Source organism: Andrena cerasifolii, chromosome 5 (genome assembly GCF_050908995.1).
Source record: "Andrena cerasifolii isolate SP2316 chromosome 5, iyAndCera1_principal, whole genome shotgun sequence".
Classification (NCBI taxonomy): Eukaryota; Metazoa; Arthropoda; class Insecta; order Hymenoptera; family Andrenidae; genus Andrena; species Andrena cerasifolii.
In genome coordinates, this window is record NC_135122.1 from 16,943,538 (window position 1) to 16,961,393 (window position 17,856).

The window sequence follows — 17,856 nt, forward strand, 5'->3', positions numbered from 1 at the left end:
GAGGATTGATTGCCGAGGCTGAATTTTATTTTCCACCGCGCAAACCTTGCGATACATAAATTTGCCCGGTGCGGAAAGTAGCGGAACAGAATCACACGCTACTAGAACTCCTCATATTTTCCAGTTTCACGTTTTATCTTTCGCTTATAATATTGTGGGATCGGGGAACACCTTAAGAGGGAGCCCGGAATAAGAGACCTCGGAGGGTCGGCTTCGGCGACGTAGGTAAGGCGGCTGACCAGCAACGCAGAGGTCCCGAAGATCGTGGGCTCTCGAGTACCATCGCCCGAGGTCCCTTTTTTCCCTGACCGCAGACCATATAGGAATTAAGAAACCTATTCCTGCAATATCTCCGATTATTCCACATGGCTCTAACAATAACACGGCTCCATCAATAACCACGGAGTGTTTGCTCCCGTTCGCGATGAACGCGTCGATAAACCGCGACACCGGGAGTCTTGCGAGTTTTCACGCGACCGTTCTCAATTATCAGGCGACGAGTTTACGCGACGATACACCGTGTCTACGTCTTTCCAAGTTTATCGAGAGGGCGCGATAGACGGCTACATATTCCATGAATAAAACACGCAGATCTACCTTGAAGGTGACAAGTGTCTGCAACCAGGGCGTTGCGTGCGAGCTATTCCACGTCAAAACGGATAGGTGAAAAATTTAGTTTCACCGATTCTCTTCAAAATTACAGCATTTAACCTTGCGAAAACAAAGTAGACTAAATTTCAGCGGCCTATGTCAAATAGTTTTCGAAATATTTAATGTTAAAGTTTCGAATATTCAAACAAAATCGGCTGACGCGTCATCACTTAAACTGTAATATCTCGGTCATTTTTAAAGATAATGCCACCTTGTTATATTCATTTTATAGCTGAAGGAATGCTTTCTCAACCCGTGTATAAAATATTTTGTTTATTGTTAATAAACTTAACAGTAATCGATGTCATAGTTTCAAATCGCGATTTGACGTCGTTCCCACACACAGTCCGGCTTGAAAAAAATACCATTCGATTCTTTAAGTCTTCAACTAATAAATGCCTGTTCAAAAAAGTGCAGAGATTTTGGGAACAGTTAATATAAAAATAAAACCTACGATAGTGCACACCGCTTGGAACTGCACGGTTCCCATGGTCAGTCCGCACGCACGCGTTTTCAAAACAATAGCCTAGCGTAGGAAAGTATTTTTATACGATGGGTTAAAACAAATTTTTCTTTCAGTATTTTCGGTATTCGCGAGAAAAGTAGTAGGAATATCTGCTCACCATATAAAAGATTAGCAATAGTAGGTAGCAGAACGATATCAAATCGCGATTTAAAACTTTGACATCGATTACTGTTAAGTTTATTAACAATAAACAAAATATTCTATATAGGTTTTTGAGAAAGCATTCCTTCAGCTTTAAAATGAACCCAAGACGGTGGCATTATCTTTAAAAATGACCGAGATATTACAGTTTAAGTGATGACGCGTCAGCCGATTTTGTTTGAATTTTCGAAACTTTAATATTCAATATTTCGAAAACTATTTGACATAGGCCGTTGAAATTTAGTATACTTTGTTTTTGCAAGGTTATCGACAAATGCTGTAATTTTGAAGAGAATCGGTGAAACTAAATGTTTCACCTATTCGTTTTGACGTGGAATAGCTCGTACGTAAAGCGGCACAGTCTTTGCGATACCGTAGGACACGAAGCATCGGCAGAAACGAGGATAAAACGACTGTCGCCGCGCGGCCGTCCTTTCGCCTGACGCAACAAGCGGCCGCGTCAAACTGTTTAGACAATTAATTGAAATCAGCGCGGCGTCATAAACGGCGATTCGCATCGCCCGAAGTGGCGCCGAGGGGTGCAATTAGAAAATGAATCGCGGTAAACAAGGGAAAATCGTATTAACGGGAAATTGTATTAATAAAGTCGAGTGTCCCGGGCGCGGCAGCGGAGCGGAGCTCGCGCTCGCGTCCCCGCGTAACGCGGTTAATTTTACTAATTAATAAAGCCATTGTCACTCGGTCATTAAATTTAATTAATTGTGGTCACGTCGGGTTGTTCCGACCGGTGTCGGCGACGTCGACGCCGGGGCGAACGGAAAATTGTTTGATAAACGCAATCTTCCGCCGTATCGTCGCGCGCGGCCTGCTTTCGATTAATTAATTTAACATCTCCCGCCGATGTGACATGGATTTGTAAAACGCTTTACACCGTGCGACTTTTACGAGTGGCGGCAGGGACGACGGAGGGGGGGGAGGGTGGCGATCGGGCGTCGCGTGATCTCGCGGTCACGTTATTGCGGTGATTTTAATCCCCCGTTCGCTCTGCCAGTAACACCATTAACGAACGACAGTGGTGCAGCGCGGATTCGTCATCATCCGTTACGATAATAAAATTTTCACTTTCCATTAGCCAGCCAGCGCCAGAGTACGACGGATTAATTAATCGCTAATTAATCAACCGAGCAGCGCCAGCGAAATCCGTGATCCTTAATGCACAGTTATCCGACCATGAACACGAGCAAGGTGTGCGTTACATACCCCCGTAACTAGCAGCCACCGTTTTCCAGGGCAAAGTTTCGTGGCACGGGCTCCAGCCGGGCTCCCTTTCCCCCCGCGTCACTCTCTCTCTCTCTCTCTCTCTCTCTCCCTCTCTCTCTCTGTTCCCCTTGTTCAAGCATCGAAGGGTGAAACAAGCAAAGAGGACGGAGGCGGCAGGAGGATGAGGGTGCACGGTGCACCCTGAAACTAGAAAGCGGCTTTAGAATTTAATGCGTGAGAGGTTTCGGGTGCAAAGGTATTCGAACGTATCCCACTGGGTTTTGTCGTTGCTCTCGCGGCGACGGAGAGAGACCAGGGGACCGTAGGGTCGTGCGGGGCGCAGAGGGGGCGGGAGAAGGTCGGAGCAGAGTCTGGAATAAGTATGCGGAGGACCGAAAGCCCGGGGTTTCCGCGGCGGCGTCGGTATGAATATTTAAACGGATGTAAATTGCGAATTAACTATTGATAAAAACAAACCAGAGGGTCCGCGTTGTGCCTTCCTCGTAAATCACACCCTTTACGAGGGGACGAGCCGAGGGGCCCTACTCGGGGATTCACGGGGCAACTGTTCGCGAGGCGACGACAGCCGAAATCGAGACGCTTTCCACCGCTGCCGTTTTATTTCATCCCGTGAGGAGGGCGGGGGCTCGGATGAAAAACGGGCGAGAAGGAAATACGCTGCGGCTGCTTTACGGTCGCGCGCGATGGGAGCTTCGCCTCTGCCTTGATCTCGTAAAAATTCGCTAATCAAACCAACCCACAGTGGGGAAATTTTGCGATTCTATGGCCCAAAACCACAAAGATAAATTTTTCAATTCGACAAAATAAATGCAAATGTCAATTGAAGAACTAATATGAGCATCAAATGCCCCCAATTTTACTGTCAAAATTTTTTAATACAAAGCTCGTGTAGACTCTCAAATATTTATGTTCGTGTGAAGTTAGAACGATCGCAAAGAATTAATCTAGATTTTCGAGTTACTTCAAACATTTACATTGTATTATCCAAAGTTCCAAAATAATTTGAACGCATGGATTGAATTTCTGATGGTGCGTAAGATATCTTTTTGTCCTGAAAAAAATTATGTTTCGGTTTTTAATACGTAATTAATACAATTTTTAAAGTAGTGTTTTAGAAATAACCTTTTCATATAAGAATCAATTTTCATTACATAAAATACTTATAAATCCCATAATATCCTGCAATGATTTTCGTTCCTATTTTACGTTGAACTATTTTGATTCTATAAATGCAATTATTATTTACACGTTATACATTACAAACCTTTTTATTATTTCTTAAACGATTTAATTCAGCTTTGATCCTCTGTTTGATTGTTTGTATTAATAGATTTCATGTTATTTTACAAGTAATATCAAGCGCAGTAGATGTTAAAAAATTTCAAATTTATACTGTAGAAACGGCAAAATTGTTTGTTGCATTATATCCTTGATACATGATGCCTACTACTGTACACAAAATTTTAATTCATGGTCCTCGCATAATTGAAAATTCTGTCCTCCAAATTGGATATTAAAAAAAAAAGGATATTAAAAAGTACCGACAAAATTTTTCTGGAAAATGCTGAAGGGAAAAAACTATGGAGGATGTTTTCAATTGGCTTCTATTATCGTCAAATCCACTAATTAGTAATTTAAGAAAACTTCCCGATAAAAAATTAAAAAGCTTGTCACCAGAAGCGACAACCGTTCTTCTATGCCCAGCTGCACGGATAATTTATTTCCTCATACATCGGAACGTAAAAGTGCCGAATTTTATATATTAAAAATAAGTTTTCAGGTTTTGACCACGATAATGGATATAGTTCTTCAATTGACATTTGCATTAATTTTGTCAAATTGAAAACTTTCATTTCTGTGGTTTTGGCCATAAAATCGCAAAATTCCCCCACTGTGCAACGCTTCCGCGGCAGCGTCATTATTATATCCCATCTTCTTACTCTCCCTTAGGGCTACCCAGTCTCGGAATTTAATTGGGAAACCTTGTCAATTTCGGTCATCTCTATGACGAAGGGCGCGAGGGTGTAGAAAAAAGGAGGACTACCGGACGCCCCCGACTCTAAAAATACGTACTATCGGCGCTGCGCCGTGGAATCGAGGGATAGAGGCTTCCGAGTCATGGCCGGGACATCCATTCAGAAATAAAACGTCCCGCGGGAGTAATAGCGTTCGCCAGGGAGATCTACGGCCACGCGGCGCTCGCGCACAATCATCATCGCCGAGAGTTACTCCTCGGCTCAAGTTGCATCTGCCAATGCACGCGTGCTGCCGGAGCGGTGCAAGAGAAAGCCAGCGGAAGAAGAAGACGACGAAGAAAAAGAAGCGCGCACGCGACCCAGCGAAATTGAGAAACGAGGGTACACCGGCAACCGGAAGCAAGAGGAAGAACAAAGAAGGAGTACGCACAATCCAGAGAAAAAAGAAGGAGACTCGAGTCGGAAGAACTTCAGCCTTGAATAAAGAGAAGCACGGGGCGGAAAGAAACGCGAGGGTGGCAAGGCGAGAAGGGGTGCTAGCAGAACGCCGTTAAAAAAGCCAAGAATATAAGGTGAAAAATGATGAGGGAGGGTAGGAGAACAAAACAAAAAAAGGGCGAGCGCGTTACTACAAACAAACCTGCCGGGTACAGGCTCGTGTGCCCGTGTGCCAAAAGGCCAATAGTCCGCAGACGAGGAACGCGAGCTGGAGGGCGAGCGAACGAAAGGGGACGAGGTAGAAGATTATAGGCACGTATTGGCGCATCGGCCTCCTGGGCTCACCCCCCTCCCCGTAGTGGGGGTATAAATGTAATCCAGAAGCCAGACGTGACGTACATAGCTGCCTAGAACCGCTCGCCTTTCGCTCGTCCCTCCTTACCGAGTCGTCTATCGACTGTTCCCATGGATACATCAATATTAGCGACAAAAGCATTTTTCAACCCTCAGGGCGGCATACTTGTCCACCGTATTTACGCAGATTCCGTGGATAAGCCCGAATGCTGTCTAGCTTTCGATGAAGCGGCCCAATGCAGTCTTGGCGTTCTCCGCGTGGCTCGCAGAATCTGTGCCAGACGATGGCTGGCGATTAGAAGTCGTAGGTGCGTCAAACAGCTTTGGATTTGCGTTCTTCTCTGTTTCAATGCAATGTCACGACACGCGAGTTCCTCGCTCCGATGTCCATACGTACAGTGACTCAAATTAATATTCGGACACTTTTTAAAATCGCAAAACTTTTTTAGAATTGGTCCAAACAACTTGAGTTTTTTTTTTGGGAAGCTAGAAGAATTAGTTTGCTAACTGACGCGTTTCGTCGTTTTGATAAATAATGTATTTGGTTGGAATAGCGAAAAGAATAGGCACGTATACAACTTACTGCAATCTACAAAGGTTTTTTTTTTAATTTTCATTACAAGCTCAGAAAAAAAAGTTTAAAAATCGACCTTTACTATTTTATTCGCTATTCCGACCAAATACATTTTTTTCAAAACGACCAAATACGTCATTTAGCAAACTAATCATTCTAGCTTCTCAAAAAAAAAAACTCAAGTCGTTTGGACCAATTCTAAAAGAGTTATGCGATTTTAAGAAGTGTCCGAATATTAGTGCGAGTCACTGTAAATACCTGAGAGTTACGGGGGAGCTTATTTCAATTTCTCCAGGAAGTCCGGGGCAAGTGTTCGATTACGAGCGAGCAGCAGCTTAATCCCGGATGGATATAAAAGAGGAGAGATTAAAGGCGTTGCCAGAAGGAGCCGTGACCGATCGAGGCGATCGAGAGTGAGGCCGGGCACGGCAGGGATCGGCCGATTGAGAATCAGGAACACGTAGGCGGTTAACGAGGGTGCTCGTGCGGAGAGAGCGAAAGGAGCGGCCGAAATATACGCCGACTATACGACACGCTCCGAGATATTTCGGTTCGTGAACGAACATCATCAGCGACCCCCTCCTTTTTATTGTGCCAGCTTATATACGACCTGCTTCCCGGATCCTCGCCAGGGCCGCTCGGTTGTAAAAGTCCCGGACAAAAGTGGGGCGGTATTATACATAAAGCATCCCTTCGTTCCGAAGCAACGAGTCCTGAATGAACGGGAGATCCGTAGGAGCAGCGACCAAGTAGGCAAGCTTTCGATCCAAAGGGGTCTCTTATCTTGGAGTCTCAGATTTGTTTGCAGTTGGACCAGGTGTCGCGTGATAATAGGACGATCGACGATTATTATGCCGACACGTACGTGTTGTTGCTTATGCAACGGGTAGCTATCTCGCCGAGCCAGTAAAAGCAACGGGTTATGGAGTAATAACTCGGCGTAGTAGGTCGCGTCGCGACGCCGGGCCAAGGCAAACACGAGGTTCACTGCTCGCCTCCACTTTCGTCACCTACGGAACCACCCTCCGTTTCACTCCGAAGAAATAGTCGGCATCGTCGTTCCAAGTCCATCCGAGCCCCTCTCAAGCAATCAACGCCAGGGGTAGAGCAGAGAGAGTGTCCACCGAGCTGCTAAGAGTGATTCCTTCGGGTTAAATCTTGAGGTCGCTTCTCGCGGAGTCTAATATTTCCTGGATCCTGTAATCCGAGATAAATGGCCAGAGCAGTCGGCGCATTCTCGATAAATGTGAGGATGAATAGAAAGAACCTGGAAGAAACGGCGGCTTTCTTTAGCAAAGTCCAGACAGCACTTGAGCGCTCAATAAAACCGAAGACCTAAACATGATCTCATCCTTGCTCCGTCCGGCAGCTCGTAGCCTGAATATATTCCAGGACGGAATAGATGTATGTGATGCGCGGTCCGCAGATGGATGCGGAGAGTGTGGACTTACGTCATATCCGCAAAAGGGAGCCGTAAGATCTTGCCAAATACGCGTCTCCCTCTTCCTCCGGGAAGCGAGGAAACGTCCAATATCGCGTCCCGAGGTGCTCGCTATCCCCTGCTTTTCAGGGAAAATATGTCAATCCAGATACACGCTGTACCCGCACGCCTCGATAATGATCGCGCGCGGGACGACGGGGGATTTGAATTTTATATGCGCCGCCTAGAAATTCTTCGACACGCGCGGGACGCGTATCGCGGCCCAGCTATCAACGCGATCGGTTTATTAACGCGCCGGCAGGCCGGCAACGATCGCCGACGAACGGCAACGAAGTATGTAGCCGGCCGGCGCGATATCGCGTCCGCGGCCCGTCGAATTCGCTGAATCGCGAAGAAATTCGGTCACCGATAATCGAAGGGCGTCTCGCGGCACGAGATATTGCACGGTCGGCGATATTTCATCGATACGCGTCCCCAGCCCGTTGTATACACGTGCACGTCGCAATATTGTACCGTGAACGTTTAGCCCGGACGTGGCACGAGTCGCCTGTAATCATTTTTATCCGGGGGCAAATAGACGGGGGCCGAGCGGGCACCGGAGCAGCCCCGTTTCCCTGCAGCGCTCGGGGCCGATCGATGAAAGTCTCCGGAGGATTTAGCCCGTTACTTTCGACGGGAGGGCCGTACCCGGGAAATGGAGTGGCCTAATCGAAGGGCCGTCGCTTTCCCGCTGAATTCTCTCGCCGGCGAGCGGCCAGAGAGCGCGGAATATTGGGAGCGAGCCTTATTTCGGGGCTCGCAGCTCCGTTCCGCGGCAAATGTGTGACTAAAAGACCATTCCTGCTGGGTGGAGCGCGAGAGGTGAAAGTTTTAAGGGTGGTAAAACAATGTGGATTGGGGTGGGTCAATTTTATGGGTAAATTTAAAATTTTTCAAAAATTTAGGATCACTAGTGACAAAGTAATGCTGTTTTTAATCCTGAAGCTGAATCTATCTTCGGAAATTGATTTTAGTGAGGTTTAGCTACTTCAAATCGCACTTGAAAAAAGTGAAAATTAAGTAAGATTTAACTACAAAAGAAAAGAAAAGCATGAAAATGAAAATAAAAATATGTGGAAATTAGTGTTTATTACATTCGCCTGAAAATATATGGAAATGTGTATTTATTACAAAATTATGTAACTTTAACAACAGATCTAGCCATATGTCATTTATGTAGTAAATTTAATACTATTTAACAAAGTCCAGCAACATCTTGTTTGCTTCTGTTGCGGTTCATAAGCTCAACTATTAATTTTTTTTTAATAATTTTAATAATTTCCGTATTTTTCTATAATTTCAAATGAAATTCCAACTGGGTAAATAATGTATTACACAGAATTTAAAGGTAGTGGTTAATTTTAAACCTGAAATTGCACCGTTTTCTCACTAGTCGTTTTTAAAATTAAAACATTCAGAAAATTGACACACCCTAATGCAGATGGTGTTTTTCAAACAAATAATAAACATTTCCATCCGACTGATGATTACGCTAGATTGTTACTGTACAGACCACTGTGAAGCGGGGTTAGCTAAGCCTATCGCTCGATGAGTTTAAAGGGGATGCAGTGTAAAGGAATATGGTTCCGGGGAGACCCTCCGCCGTTTAGGACACACAATCCAGCGAATTAACTGTGTTCCCTTTAATCAACCCACCCCTACAATCCGACCGGGCCAGATTCACGCCGAAAACTCGACACCCGGTGTGTGATTTGAGCGGCGCGGCGCTCGGCGCTTGCAGTAATACGCTGCAATATTAAGCAGAGTTCCCGCTGGAACTCTGACCAGGATAGGGGTGGCGGTGGGCGGGCCATAAGGGGAGGGGGAGGGTAGCGGAGGGTCTAAGACCCGTAGGAAGGCAACATGTATGCCAGACATGTGCGACCCGCACGACTTATATCTGTTACGGGCGAGTATCTTGCTGCGTGGATCGCAGACGTAACGCCTCCCAAGGACGTAAAGTTATAAATATACAACTGACAGTGCATTTTTGGCGAGCCGAGCCGCGCGTAACGAGATCGCGCACGTGATACAGGGCTGGCGAGCTTTTGTTCCCGATCGCGGATGGGTGGTGCGGTGCGCGGACCCTCTGATACCGGGGCAAACATCGAGGAATTGAATGTTGCGAGCTCTTGCGAGGATGGGATAAGTCATAAGTGAACGTTTCGAGTGCGGACTTAATAGTGTCTGTGACGGCGGCCTGTTTAGGCTTGACAAGATCAGTGTTCAAACTCACCGCTTAGACTACTTGGAGGCTGAATACTTACGATTGCAAGAAGCATGTTTAAGTACATATCTGCCACTGCTGCTAAGAGCCTCCTTTTACTCAACCCGGTTCAGCATTCCTAAGATACCCCGGTATTTCTCCCAGCGCGAAGGTGTCGTGATTAGGCGTCAGTCACGTCACCACCGTAAACGTATAGACCGGCAGACGTATGAAGATACAGTGCGGATACACGCGTGGGACCAGGGACAGAGGGGCCGAGAACGTAGGAGGGCAACATGTATGCCAGACATGTGCGACCCGCGCGACTTATATCTGTTACACGTGCGCGCATCCTCTGCATTGAACACACACGGCTCACCTGGCTGGCTCGATTGTGTGGCGAATGTAACACGTAACAAACATTCCCGTGCATCCCCTTCGGTGAACTCGAAACGGGATTGCCTTACGATTAAAGGGGATTGATTAAATTATTTATTTACTATCGCGACTTACGTAGGTACCTGTAGCGAAGGGGTTTGTTACCACCCTCTGATATTGCCGATTCTAATCTGGCAAAAATATGCGCATGGTCTAGATCAGTGTCTTCCAAACTTTTTTGAGTCGCGACCCCCTTTTATGATATTGAAATAATCTTCCCCCTATATAAGGTAAGGTAAATTTAATTAGGTAAAGTAAGCACGTTAAAGATAGGTATTTCAGAATATAATTCTAACTTAATGACATTTAATTATCTTAATTAAAATTTAATTATCTTAAACATGTATTAAATATCTTTAAGTATATTTAATATATTCAATTATCTCATTTAGTGTGATGGCTGTGCTTGCATCTGCGTTACCAGCTATTTCTGCTTTTATAGTATTTTATGCATTATAGTATTTCTCGAGAAACAAGAAATAAGCAATTATAAAATTTCTCGAGAAATTCTCGAGAAAGCATTCTCGAGAAGGAACACTATTCGCCACCCCCAGGGGTTCGCGACCCACAGGTTGGAGACCACTGGTCTAGATAATCTTTAGATACATTATACATCCTAATTACCATTTTTGCCATTTGCTTTAGACGGTTTAAAGCACTTAAACACAGCCCGCTGCAATTGTGTCGCTCCCCCCATTGTCGACCGTGTAAACTGTAAACGGTGGATTCTGCCGCCCCGAGGCGGGAGCGTTCAGAGAAATTGCCGTAAATCGCCCGATTCAGCGGCACCGTCTCGAAAAATCCTTAGCCTCGGGATCAGCGCGGCGCCGCGTAATCCCCCGTGGAAAACCACGAAAATCTATTTTGAAAAGCTGCCGGCTGTATTCCTTCCTCTCCTGTATTCCCCTTCGCGAATGATCCCGTCCCCTTCCGTGTATTTAAATTATTCCTGATGGAGACGGAATCATACGCGTCTCCCTAAAGAGGGGTGACGGAGACAAGGGCCGCGCAGGTCTGCTGATTTTTTTTAATTGCAGATAGACGTGGGCGAAGGTGACGAGCAGACGGACGCAGAAATTGCAGATACAGTATTCGCGCAAGCGGGCATGAATTTCGCGAGGGCTAAGTGCGTGTTCAACCGGTGGCTAAGTAGTTTAATTAAGTAGCTAATTCGGCGGACGAGACGGCCAGCCGCGGAAAGACGGTGTTTTGCTGGAACGGAGGCGCCTGTTTTGTTAGGTGCTCGGCGATAATTCGATTCTGCTTAAGGTTCCGGTCTAAAAATCAATTTTTTTATTTAATTTTTCGAATGTTTGACCTTTTAGGAATACGTGTTTAAATGGATTTTTTGAAACGCGTAAAATTCCCGAAGTTATAGGCATTTGAGTAGCGGCAAATGCAAGGGTAACACCCGGCCACTCGGCACTCACGTAGAACTTTAAACGCGTTTTTCTCGAAACAGCGTTCTCAAAATCGGTGGGACCTGTATCTCCAAAAGTTATTATCCGATTCGACTGAAACTTTTTTTATTTTGAAGAACGTACTTCTGGCTCGTGGACAGACCTGTAAAATTTTAAAAATTGAAATTTATATTTCGGAAATTCCCTCCGTCAATCAGAGGATACATTAATGTACTAACGAAATCATTTTTGTTTTTTGATTTCAGATAATCTGGTTCCGAATGGCAGTGCTCACCGCAAAACCAAATTTTTAAAAAGGCTTCTTGGATGTCGCTTGTTACTTTACCAAATGTTCTTTAAATGTTGCTCTTTTAGGCGCAAAAAGTTTTGTATAAATATACGCTTCCGTTTCTTCAAAAGAATTTCACATATATTCGCCTCTTTTCGGCCGCCTGGCTAGGTATAACCGCTTAAGAGGGCAAGTGAATTCGGTCTGGCAACTGCAGACAAATTAGCGAATCGTCGAGCCATTCGAGCTATGCTCTACGCGCGACTGTAACCAACAGTGGCGGGGGTGGGCGAGGGGTGTAGGGCAGCGCGGGAAATTACAACGTTATCGTTCGTTACGCGTAACGATACACTTATCAATGAAACACGGGTAATGCGAACGAGCGGCGGCGCAATTGTTGGCCCGCGATCGGAACGATTAAAATTAGCATCCAGCAGCGCGCAATTGACTACGGGCAGGCTGCCGCTGCGCTGGAGGGCCATCGAGCTAACTAGGCAGCTGATGAAACGCAAGGAATCGACTTTGCGTCGATCGATGGGATCCACTTGCCCCTCGATGCCAATTTATCCAAGTGACTTTTCGTTAATAACGACGCAACGTTGGATCGAGTGCACGGTGATAGGATAAACTGCATTGTAAAGGATCCAAGCATCTAGAATCCCCAGCTCCTACGAAGCTAGAACGTAGACTTGGTAGTAGTGTTGTTAAAATGAGCTTCGAGCCGCGAGCTTCGAGAGCTCAAGTCGCGGTTCAAACTCTAAAGGCTCGAACCTTTAAGGCTCGAACCCTGTAGCCGTGAGAGCTCTAGCCTTTAAAGCTCGAGTCTTCAAGCTCGAAGGCTCGAGTCGCATAAATTGTAAGTAGTGAAGTGAATATGTTATCATCAGCGCAATGTACTTCGGTTCCCTTGACGATTGAAACAAAATCGGTTAAATCGCCTTTATGATCTGCTCGGTTAGCTCACTCGGTACACTGGTGTTGTACGACAATGATCAATTAATTTTATGTTGAGAAACGTTCAAACCAAGAATGCAGTGAGCAGGAACGCTACAAATGTTACAAGAAGACCAGATAATATACTGAAATTTATATTATAGTGACTGTGTTGTTCTTTTTGTGTTTTATCATAATTTTATCAAAGGGTTTTTGATTTCAGACGAACATGTTCGTTATAATTTGTTATGTTAGTCACGCGTGTAACTCGGTCATTTTTTAATATTTTTGTACAGTATTTATACAATATATGCACTAATACATGCTCTACCCATAAGAGGAAAATAAATAATTTTCAACCTCATAGTATCAGTAAAAAAAATTCGTCTAGTTTAGTGCTGTTTCGAGCGCCTCAGGGTGGCGTAACCCCTTAAGACTTAAAGCTTCGAAGACTCGAGCTTTATACAACACTAACTTGGTAGGCACGTAAATCAGTAAAGACGCGTGAACCATCGGTGTACGAAACTGATATCCCCAACGACGAAGGGCGCTAAAAAGAATCCTGCGAGTCTAAGGGGTTGAAGCTGCGGCACGTTCCAGCGAAAGGTCCCCGCGTAAAGTGCGCCCTATGCGTGGTAAATTGAACGACGCGACGGGGTTTATTGCACGATGATGCGATAAGGGAAGCATCAAGACGACAGTGGCGCCGTCACCGTCCCCGAGGAATCATCCCCTCTCGAATTAACGCGCCTCGAGCTTCTCGTGGACGTGTCGCGCGGATCAAGGTTAAACTGCGAGGATCGCGGAGAACGGAACAGTAAAAACGTTAGCGGGGCAGTTAGCGCGGTGCAATTATCGCGGCTAATTATGTGTCAGCGTCACCGTAAGATGGTCGCGCGCGTTCCCGAGCGGCACGAGCGAGAACGGGCCGCGACGGTGCGGTTCCTAGGCTGCGTAACGCCAAGTGTCGCAATTAGCGGGAGCATCGCGACAACAGGGTCGTGAAAACTTCGTTAAGCCAGCGGCTCGACGCGTGGTCGCGCCCTTCTGTCCCGATCCAACACCCTTCCCCGCCGCTGGAAATCAGTATTCCGAGGCGCGGGGCGTTTCTTTTCCAATTCCACCCCGTGGCTAATCAGCATAATTGATTAGCGGCAGCCGGTCCTGTCTAGCGCGCGTACGTCCTCGGGAGCATCAACGTCGAAGCTCGCGCCGCGGAGAATCTTTGCATAGCCTAATTAATACCTACCGGGCTCGAAACTGCAGCTAATCCGACAGCGAGCTACCCGTTAAGGCGCTTGTTTTCGTCGGCGGGGTGTAATGCATACGCATTGATGCCGCGGGAGGGGGAGAATCCTAGCGGCGATGTAAATTTCCGGGAGTCATCGTGCAACGCGCGGAGAGAAACAGGAAGGGGATAATATCGAGACGCGAGGCTGGCTGCTCTGCCGTGGAAACATTCCCCTTCTGATTCCACGGTGAAATAAGGAAGCGCCAGGCCGCTGAGGGTAAACAGAAAGTTAGGGAAAATCCCGGAAACTCGGGTCCGCGGAATGCTGTCTGAATTTACGCGGAGTTTGATTAGATCTCCCTGGATGGAACGGCAAATCCGTAAGATCATGAAACGCGAGGAATCGGAACGAGGGGGCACCCCCTTCCCGGGATTCATTTTCCAGCGGGGCCGATCGCGGATAATCGTGTTAATTATTACGAACGAGAGGGACGATGGCGCGGTCGAGCGACCGTCCCGATTATCCGTTCGCGAAATAACGAATCGGGTTCTCGAACTCGTCACACGTGGCGGACGGCACGTAGAGGCCAGCCATTGATCCTATATAATTTCGTAATAATCCTCTCGTGTACATTTCGAGGCGAGGGTGAGGGAACCCCGTGGAAATCACGTATCCGCTGATCCTCGGCTAAGTTTATCTTAAATGAGTCCAGAGGATAGTTATCGCGAGGCGCGGTCGCTCGAGATCAATCGGCGGGTGGGGGTCGCCGGGGGGCAAATGGAAAACTCCCGCTCACCGACGCGACGGCTCGCTCGCGCGAGAACGAGATGCCCGCGATCCAGCAGCTACCAACACGCTCGCAGAAAAGGATCCCCGTGCGACCGGCGGTGGCCGCAAGTTATTGGATCGACGACAGGAAATGATTCGTGGGCTTGTTAAAACGGGGGAGGATAATTACATTTCTCCGCGGCCGTTCCCTTCTTGTTGAACTTCGAGTCTATTGAAAATTTCGCATTCAACCAGGGAAAGCTTTAATCTTTACCCTGTTATACGGGTCGAAAGTAATATCGCCGGGTAACTGAAAATCCAGTAGAATTTTGTTACTCTTTCCACCCCCTGGCTCCGTCCTCGTTCTATCGCCCGCCGAACGCGAGCTTTGGTCAAACTTTCACTATTATTTTTCCATAGTGCCCAAACGTTGACAGTGTTAATAACAACTTGGGAAATTTTCTTCGCACGGTGGAAGGCCCCCGACGAACACTGGAATGGGGTGAAATTAAAGTGTCCCCGATCCTGCGGGCAACTACGTTAATTCGCGTTCTCGCGTCGGCAAAATATGAGCGTAATATCTCGTTGTTCACCCCCCCCCCCCCCGCGTCGGTATTGGGATGGGTTTCAAGAAAGTCCATCGATTTTTCACGGAAAACCAGCTGCTTTATCGGACGGCCGTATCGCGCCCGTTCAATTATGGAATTAACAACGCGAACGGTCGAGCAGCCCTTTCGGTCAGCTGCGTAATAAATGCTCGCCGTTACAACGATAACGGGCCGAATGAATGCAACGGATACCGGTATTTATGCGATCCAGATATCAGCGGAACAATAACGACCGCCACGGTATCGTACGCAAACGCGTGCGCGTAATTATTTTGGAATTAATGGGAGCGCCAGTTCTCAGTGCTGAAATACTGTTGCGTCGGGATCAAGGGGAAAGAAGAGTGGAGAACGGACCTCGGCCAAGTTCCTTCGATGTTCCATTGGTATATATTAGGCCTGTGACGAATATTCGAATTTGAGATTCGAATTTTCGATTAATTGCAACTCTAAGTAGTACACACCTACAGTGGCTCAACCAGGATTTAATCTTGGGAGGAGCCGAGTTGAAGGGAAAAGAATATTTTTAATGCAAATTCATTAAAGTACATTAAGCGATTATGAAAATTTATTTAAAGAACAAAATCCCATTCAATTACAAAATGGTAATTACTTCAGTCGTGATTAATATCCTTTAATCTCCATTAATCTCCTTTTTCCTGTATCTCCAAAAGTTATTATCCGATTCCACTGAAACTTTTTTTACTTTGAAGAATATACTTCTGGCTAGGAGGGAAAGCATAAAAAAATACAAAAATTGAAAATTTATAATTTTCAAAGGCGTTGAAAGGACGAAAAATATAGGGGAAAAGTGATTTCAAACTTCAAGTGCCGTTATTTTCTTAAAAAATGTCATTTTTGCATTTTTCCTGGTTTCTCCCCTGGCCAGAAGTATATTCTTCAAAATAAAAAAAGTTTCAGTCGAATCGGATAATAACTTTTGGGGATACAGGTCGCACCGATTTGGATGAATTTTTTGACGCCTTGACTTTAACGACTCCTCAGTGCCGTCTGTAATGTATAATTATAAAACAAAAAATATATGTCTATAACTTAAGACATCCTTAATACAATGCAAAAAGTCCCATTAAATTATATCTAGTAGTTTTCCTTTAATTAATTCCTAAAGATCACCTATTTTTTGGGGCTCTAGACCGGAACCTCCCCTTAATCGTTTATTACCCAACTCTAATTTGACTAACATAGTTGGTTACGAACTACCTTAATTGCTACACGAAGCAAAAGAATAAACGCATCGACGCAAGACTCTGAATTCGACACATTCTTTCCTTTCAGAGAATAGAAACGACAGTTTCAATCCCGCAGTATGATCTGTGGTTAACTGTAACGTAGCCCGGCGTAGGTGCACGTGAAAAAAGGAAATGCCACGAATACACGCTTCTCCATCGTTTCTCTGGGAAATAAAGAGCAACGGAGATCCATTCCCCCCGGGGAAAGGCAATAAATAAAATTTGTCCACGGTCGGATGAAAAAAGATGAAGGGGAACGTCGCGAAAGCGGATTTCGAAGCTCGTTCCTCCTTTTATCTCGGTAATGAGTGGTTGTTCCCTTTCCTTCTATTTTTCGTCGCATATATCACGCGAATAATACACAACGGCGCGCGGCGGGGAGAAAAAAAAAAGAGGAACGCTGGAAAAGAGGAAACGTTCTTGGCGGGATATTTGTGTGGGAACGCTGGGATGGCTTGGCTTAAGGGACGTCTGGCCCCGGTGGCAAGAGGGTCGAAGGACTCGACAAATATCATAAAATGTAAATGTCGCGGATTCACCGTGACCCCGCGGAGAACTTCTCAATTTACCAATATGCCGAAACCCTTTTATCCGGCTTACACGCGTTCAACTTCGGCCGCCGTCCCTGTTCTGTTTCCCTGAGATTAAAATTCCTACCCCTCGATCACTCCAGCATTTTCGTGGAAACTCCCCAGCAAACTTTCCACGCGCACCCCCGTTAAAGCTCCCCTGAAAAGTTCGACTTCTCGATGAGCAAACCGAATCGAACATCTACTCGCCCTAGCTTGATAGCTGTATCTCTCTGGATAAACGTTCTGACGTTTCATCAGCATCGTAGCCAGTTTCATCAGGGATCCGAGGCCGCGCTGATACTGATGTGGGTGATGGCAGTGATCAATGGTCCGTGACACGGAACATGGATGCCCTTAAACAGGGCGCGACAGGAAGATACGCAATGGTATCAGCGCGACCTCGAGTCCCTGACCAAGCTAGGCTATACGGTTGATGAAACGTTGAAACTCCTCCAAATTCACCCTGCCATTGCTGTCGCAACCTCGCAACAGATCGTCCACCATGCCACCAAGCACACGATAAAGGACTCTCCTCTAAAAAATAACACCTCCACTGGCAGCTAACTCCACGTCCAGGGGAAACATCCCCCTGCGCCGCGATCGATTGAATTTTCCGATTCGTCTTGTCCAATTCCATCCAGCTCTGAAAGCTCGTCCCAGCGAAAGTTACGCGACGCTGCGAAACGACTTTGTCGGGGAAAACGGGAAAAACCGTTCTCGGGACACCCTCTCAACTATTGCGTTACGGCTGTCTTGCCATCGAAACTAGCGGCGACGCGAC

The 17,856-nt window shown here is 46.2% G+C and overlaps 1 long non-coding RNA gene across 1 annotated transcript; it reads left to right on the forward strand.

Moving 5' to 3' along the window:
- The first annotated feature begins 9,470 nt into the window (after positions 1-9,470).
- LOC143369313 (uncharacterized) lies at positions 9,471-11,830 on the forward strand. The gene is made up of 3 exons (XR_013085374.1): positions 9,471-9,670; positions 11,064-11,152; positions 11,693-11,830. It is a non-coding gene; the product is annotated as an uncharacterized LOC143369313 (long non-coding RNA).
- The last annotated feature ends 6,026 nt before the right edge of the window (positions 11,831-17,856 follow it).